Source organism: Oncorhynchus gorbuscha, linkage group LG23 (genome assembly GCF_021184085.1).
Source record: "Oncorhynchus gorbuscha isolate QuinsamMale2020 ecotype Even-year linkage group LG23, OgorEven_v1.0, whole genome shotgun sequence".
Classification (NCBI taxonomy): Eukaryota; Metazoa; Chordata; class Actinopteri; order Salmoniformes; family Salmonidae; genus Oncorhynchus; species Oncorhynchus gorbuscha.
The window spans coordinates 54,777,366-54,783,383 of record NC_060195.1 but is presented as its reverse complement, the minus strand read 5'-3'; the positions used below and the strand labels follow the sequence as shown (position 1 = coordinate 54,783,383).

The 6,018-nt window shown below is 44.6% G+C and overlaps 1 long non-coding RNA gene across 1 annotated transcript; it reads right to left on the bottom strand.

Moving 5' to 3' along the window:
* Positions 1–1,473: 1,473 nt before the first annotated feature.
* On the bottom strand, positions 1,474–4,637 carry LOC124010539. Its single transcript, XR_006834464.1, has 5 exons — positions 4,511–4,637; positions 4,175–4,354; positions 3,913–4,045; positions 3,633–3,763; positions 1,474–2,396 (listed from the first exon to the last, which is right to left on the bottom strand). It is a non-coding gene; the product is annotated as an uncharacterized LOC124010539 (long non-coding RNA).
* Between the last annotated feature and the right edge of the window lie 1,381 nt (positions 4,638–6,018).

Below are 6,018 nucleotides of genomic sequence, written 5' to 3'. Positions count from 1 at the left end.
CCAACCCTAATCGAGCACACCCAATTCTAATAATTAGCTGGTTGATAAAGCTGGTTGTTAGTTACAACTGGGATTGGAGATAAAATCTACAGTAGGGTAGCTCTGTGAACCATCAGATCCTCCTCTCCACCCTCTCCGAGTTGGGCATCTCCGGCGCGGCCCACGCTTGGATTGCGTCCTACCTGACAGGTCGCTCCTACCAGGTGGCGTGGCGAGAATCTGTCTCCTCACCACGCGCTCTCACCACTGGTGTCCCCCAGGGCTCTGTTCTAGGCCCTCTCCTATTCTCGCTATACACCAAGTCACTTGGCTCTGTCATAACCTCACATGGTCTCTCCTATCATTGCTATGCAGACGACACACAATTAATCTTCTCCTTTCCCCCTTCTGATGACCAGGTGGCGAATCGCATCTCTGCATGTCTGGCAGACATATCAGTGTGGATGACGGATCACCACCTCAAGCTGAACTTCGGCAAGACGGAGCTGCTCTTCCTCCCGGGGAAGGACTGCCCGTTCCATGATCTCGCCATCACGGTTGACAACTCCATTGTGTCCTCCTCCCAGAGCGCTAAGAACCTTGGCGTGATCCTGGACAACAAACTGTCGTTCTCAACTAACATCAAGGCGGTGGCCCGTTCCTGTAGGTTCATGCTCTACAACATCCGCAGAGTACGACCCTGCCTCACACAGGAAGCGGCGCAGGTCCTAATCCAGGCACTTGTCATCTCCCGTCTGGATTACTGCAACTCGCTGTTGGCTGGGCTCCCTGCCTGTGCCATTAAACCCCTACAACTCATCCAGAACGCCGCAGCCCGTCTAGTGTTCAACCTTCCCAAGTTCTCTCACGTCACCCCGCTCCTCCGCTCTCTCCACTGGCTTCCAGTTGAAGCTCGCATCCGCTACAAGACCATGGTGCTTGCCTACGGAGCTGTGAGGGGAACGGCACCTCAGTACCTCCAGGCTCTGATCAGGCCCTACACCCAAATAAGGGCACTGCGTTCATCCACCTCTGGCCTGCTCACCTCCCTACCACTGAGGAAGTACAGTTCCCGCTCAGCTCAGTCAAAACTGTTCGCTGCTCTGGCTCCCCAATGGTGGAACAAACTCCCTCATGACGCCAGGACAGCGGAGTCAATCACCACCTTCCGGAGACACCTGAAACCCCATCTCTTTAAGGAATACCTAGGATAGGATAAAGTAATCCTTCTCACCCCCTCCCCCCTTAAAATATTTAGATGCACTATTGTAAAGTGGTTGTTCCACTGGATGTCATAAGGTGAATGCACCAATTTGTAAGTCGCTCTGGATAAGAGCGTCTGCTAAATGACTTAAATGTAAATGTAAATGTAGCTCTCCAGGAACAGGATTGGAGACCCCTGCTATACATCACAAACACACACAGTGTGTGTACAAAAATATACAACTGTTAACCCAGCAGCAAATATTGAAATCTATAAAATTATCCAAAACAGATGACATGAGTTGAGGCATTTTTGAGTTTCGCTATAATTGCTATGTATACTAAACGGATTGTTCCGAATATTGTTCATGGAAATGATAATATGCATTAGAGAGAGAGAGCGAGAGAGATGAGGAATGGAGTATATTTGTTTTCATTGGCATCATAACCAATTTTAAACCAAAACTTGCCAATGGGGCAAAAGAGGGAGGAAATGTGTCCTGCAGTAAGCCTAGGCAACTCTAACCAAACAGCCTCATCAATGTTACATTCTTGAGGAGCTTGGTTCATTGAAAATAATGTGGTGTGGATAAGAAGATTGACTGAAATTATGTTGAAATGTGTCATCACTCTTGACCAGTGGAGGCACACTTCTTCGCTACATATCATTGCAGCAAAACAAAAAATTATCTCAAATACAGTTGTGTAGTTGACTAGCATTTGATGACATAGAGTTGGAAAAACAGAATCATCCCAGAGCCAGTTCTTCAGTAATACATCTGATTGGGAATAGACACTGTAAATATAGAATTGTAGATCACAAGTGAAAACCACACCAATCATACTTTCTAAACGTACATTAATACCTACAAAAAAAACTTTGGCTTAGTATATGCACAACATTACATACTCTTTCGAGGAAGTTGCTACAGGAAGTATTCATTACATAGTTTGTGAAACTAGCTCTTGAATGTCAAAACTGTCTGGTAAAACTCGGAACGATGGCTTGTTCTCTTTTTGTCACGTCTCCCGCCTTCAGCGTCTTTCACCTTCAGTGTTTTCTATCTACAAGTCTTGTAAATGCCAGAGAGGTAAGCAGCGACTGGAATCTCTAGCGTTCAGCTTATACCAGGTTAGTGATTCGAACATGTACAAATAAGGAGGCGGGGGGATACTGGTTCCGTCCTTTGACAGGAGGTGGATGTGACGGTATCCTGGAAAAGGGAGTAAAAACAGCTGTAGTAGGTCATTGATCCCATTGTATTACATGCTATTATGTACACTAACGTTCAAAAGTTTGGGGTCACTAAGAAAGGGCCTTGTTTTTGAAAGAAAAGCAACAAAAAAAACGAATAGAAATAGGAGTGGGAGGCCCCGGTGCACAACTGAGCAAGAGAACAAGTACATTAGAGTGTCTGGTTTGAGAAACAGACACCTCACATGTCCTCAACTGGCAGCTTTATTAAATAGTACCCGCAAAACGCCAGTCTCAACGTCAACAGTGAAGAGGGGACTCCGAGATGCTGGCCTTCTAGGCAAAGTTCCTCTGTCCAGTGTCTGTGTTCCTTTGCCCATTTTAATATATATGTTTTATTGGCCTGTCTGAGATATGTCTTTTCCTCTCTGCCTAGAAGGCCAGCATCCCGGAGTTGCCTCTTCACTGTTGATGATGAGACTGGCGTTTTGCGAGTACTATTTAATGAAGCTGCCAGTTGAGGACATGTGAGGCGTCTGTTTCTCAAACTAGACACTCTAATGTACTTGTTCTCTTGCTCAGTTGTGCACCGGGGCCTCCCACTCCTCTTCTATTCTAGTTAGAGTCCGTTTGCGCTGTTCTGTGAAGGGTGTAGTACACAGCGTTGTATGAGATCTTCAGTTTCTTGGCAATTTCTCACATTGAATAGCCTTAATTTCTCAGAAGAATAGAATGACGAGTTTCAGACGAAAGTTCTTTGTTTCTGGTCATTTTAGCCAGTAATCGAACCCGCAAACGCTGATGCTCCAGATACTCAACTCGTCTAAAGAAGGCCAGTTTTATTGTTACTTTAATCAGGACAACAGTTTTCAGCTGTGCTAACATAATTGCAAAAGAGTTTTCTAATGACCAACTAGCCTTTTAAAATGATAAACTTGGATTAACTAACACACCGTGCCATTGGAACACAGGAGTGTTGGTTGCTGATAATGGGCCTCTGTAATCCTATGTAGATATTCCATTTAAAAAATCTGCAATTTCCAGCTACAATAGTCATTTACAACATTAACAATGTCTACGCTGTATTTCTGATTAATTTGATTATATTTTAATGGACAAAAAAAACAACTTTTATTTCAAAAACAAGGACATTTCTCAGTGACCCCAAACTTTTGAACGGTAGTGTATGACTGTCATATTAGGAGGTTATATATTGAGTTTGTACAAAATGCTTAAATACATGGATGAGTCTTACCTTGCTGAATACATGAGAAAGGCAAGGTCCGACAAAATCATTCCTTGACGCCTTGTCGTAGTCCTCCACGACAAAGCGTACCAGGGCCAGTTCAGGCACATGGATGGTGAACCGCAAAGTGTCATACCACACTGGATTGAACCCGGAGCAAACACAATTCATTAATATATAAAATAATATAATATAATACTGTAATATACTGCTTTTTGTATCAGCATTTCTGTGATAAGTTACATTATAACCATGTATGTGGTTGGGATTTAATAGGTGTATATATTACCATTGTTGTTTATGTATCTGGTCTCCTGCTTGGCCTGGTCTAGAGGAAGTCCATGGATCTCCACTCTCACAAACGGGTCCACAACGGAGCTCTCCTTGATATTCACTTTGGGAAGCTACTGTGCACTGATCACCTTGAAAACACACACACAATGAGAGAGCTTGAGGTCAGATGGGTAGGTTAGCTATCCACTTGGTTGCTGTCGTTTTTTCTGTTGTAGCTCAGGTTGTGTCTTAGGTAGGTCTCAGTTTGTTATTTGTACCTGAAAGCAAGAGACTGCGGGGTTGGTAGCCTTCCCGGTTCTGTGGAACCTCAGGATCGAACCTCCTCTCTGACATCCTCATGAAGTCAGGTTTGAGGACATAGCCACAGCGGCCATTTTGACTGAACAGTCCATCGTTGAGGTCCATCTCAACCCCTGCCATCTGGAAATTCAACGCAACTGAGGTAGCAAGGAAAACAGAGTAATTAACCAACTGATCCGAATGAACAGAAATATGAGCTTAACTAGATTCACAAAGTCATGTTGGGAAATTGGAAATTTATATTTTGTTTAATCATTGTGTCGTGCCTTAGAACAATCTAAAATGGCCCTCACCTACTTATTTGAGTCCTTGTGTTCCACATCTCCTGTGGGTTGAAGTTGGAGGAGTTTCTTCTGAGGCCACTGGGATAAACCCTGGTCAGCTGCCTGGCATTGTGATGCACAAACTCTTCCCCTGGGAGAGAAAGGCAGTTAATCATACATGAGATGAGCTTGAGGAACCATGCAATTGAACAGTACACAGACAAAGCACTATGTCTTCTAGTCGTTCTGCCTCTGTTTCGGCCCTTGCCACTGAATGAATAACTGACTAAATCTCACGAATCAGACAACATTTCCTTTTAGTAAATCAACAACTTTTGGCTTCTGTTTTGAGGTCCAAACAAAACAACACAAACTGTCCTGAGTGAGTTAGTGACTGGGTGACCCTGACTGATGATGTCATGAGTTACTGTAGGTATTCAAGCCCCACTTGCCTCTCTCACGTGTTTGCGGGATTTGGACTCTGTGAAGGAGTATATCTCGCAGAACTTGGAGTGAATGCGGGAGTGCTTGAAGCTGCTGAAGTGGACACTCTTGCAGTAAACCACGCAGTCCGACAGCTCCTTTGACAGATGCTGCTTCGATTTCTGAAGAAAAGAAGGAGAGTTGAATAGAATAAGCTTTTTTGATCCACAGCGGGGAAATTGGAGTGTTGACCTTACTAGGCTACCTTCAATTCAACTACATATAAATTGAGCAATGGCTTGGAGCAACTGCACTAGGAGGATTGGATACATACAGTAAAACCCTAGTTTTGACAATAGACAAGGCTGTGTGATAAGGGCAACGTGGCACCTCGTAAAGTTCGAGAGAAGGAGTGGAGTGTAGCTAGCCACGGGTGAAAGCTGCAAGTGCACCCGGGACAACCCCAATATGGAGTAAGTGATACTTCACTATGAAGCCAACCACAGTAGGTCTGCCAGTGCCAATCAGGCTTCGATGACCGTCAGGTTGAGGTATGCAGGCGGGCACACGGCCAGACTAATTAGCAATGCAACCAGGTGTCCCAGTCCTAGTGCACACCTGGGCTGCCTCTGTATGAAAGCAGATCCGGGGCCGAACACAAACAGAGACTCTGAGCTACAGTCTGTGTTTAGGACAGGACAGCCATCATCAGAGTAGTTACACCAGGGCCAAGGTCATCCCAGAACTCACTGCTCCTGTAGACTACTGGCTTTACCCCTGATTGCCATGTTGATCAAACCATGTCATCCCTAGTATGGCATTCTAATTTATGCCGTTCATTAAACATAGAGTGCCAATGTTAAATGATGTCTTAGACCCATGGACACCCATCTAATCTGTTAATGGGCACTACTTGTTATTGACCGATATCATGAAAGAACCAAGAATAAAGTCAGAGGTGCTTCAGTGTTTAGCTACATAGGTGATCCCTGACTTCAATTTAAGTGTCTCATTTTAGAGGGCTCTCTACCTCTACCCGCAACCTTCCAATTAACGAACATGCAACTGTTGGACGGGCGTTAAGACACTAACAGCTTACAGACGGTAGGCAATTA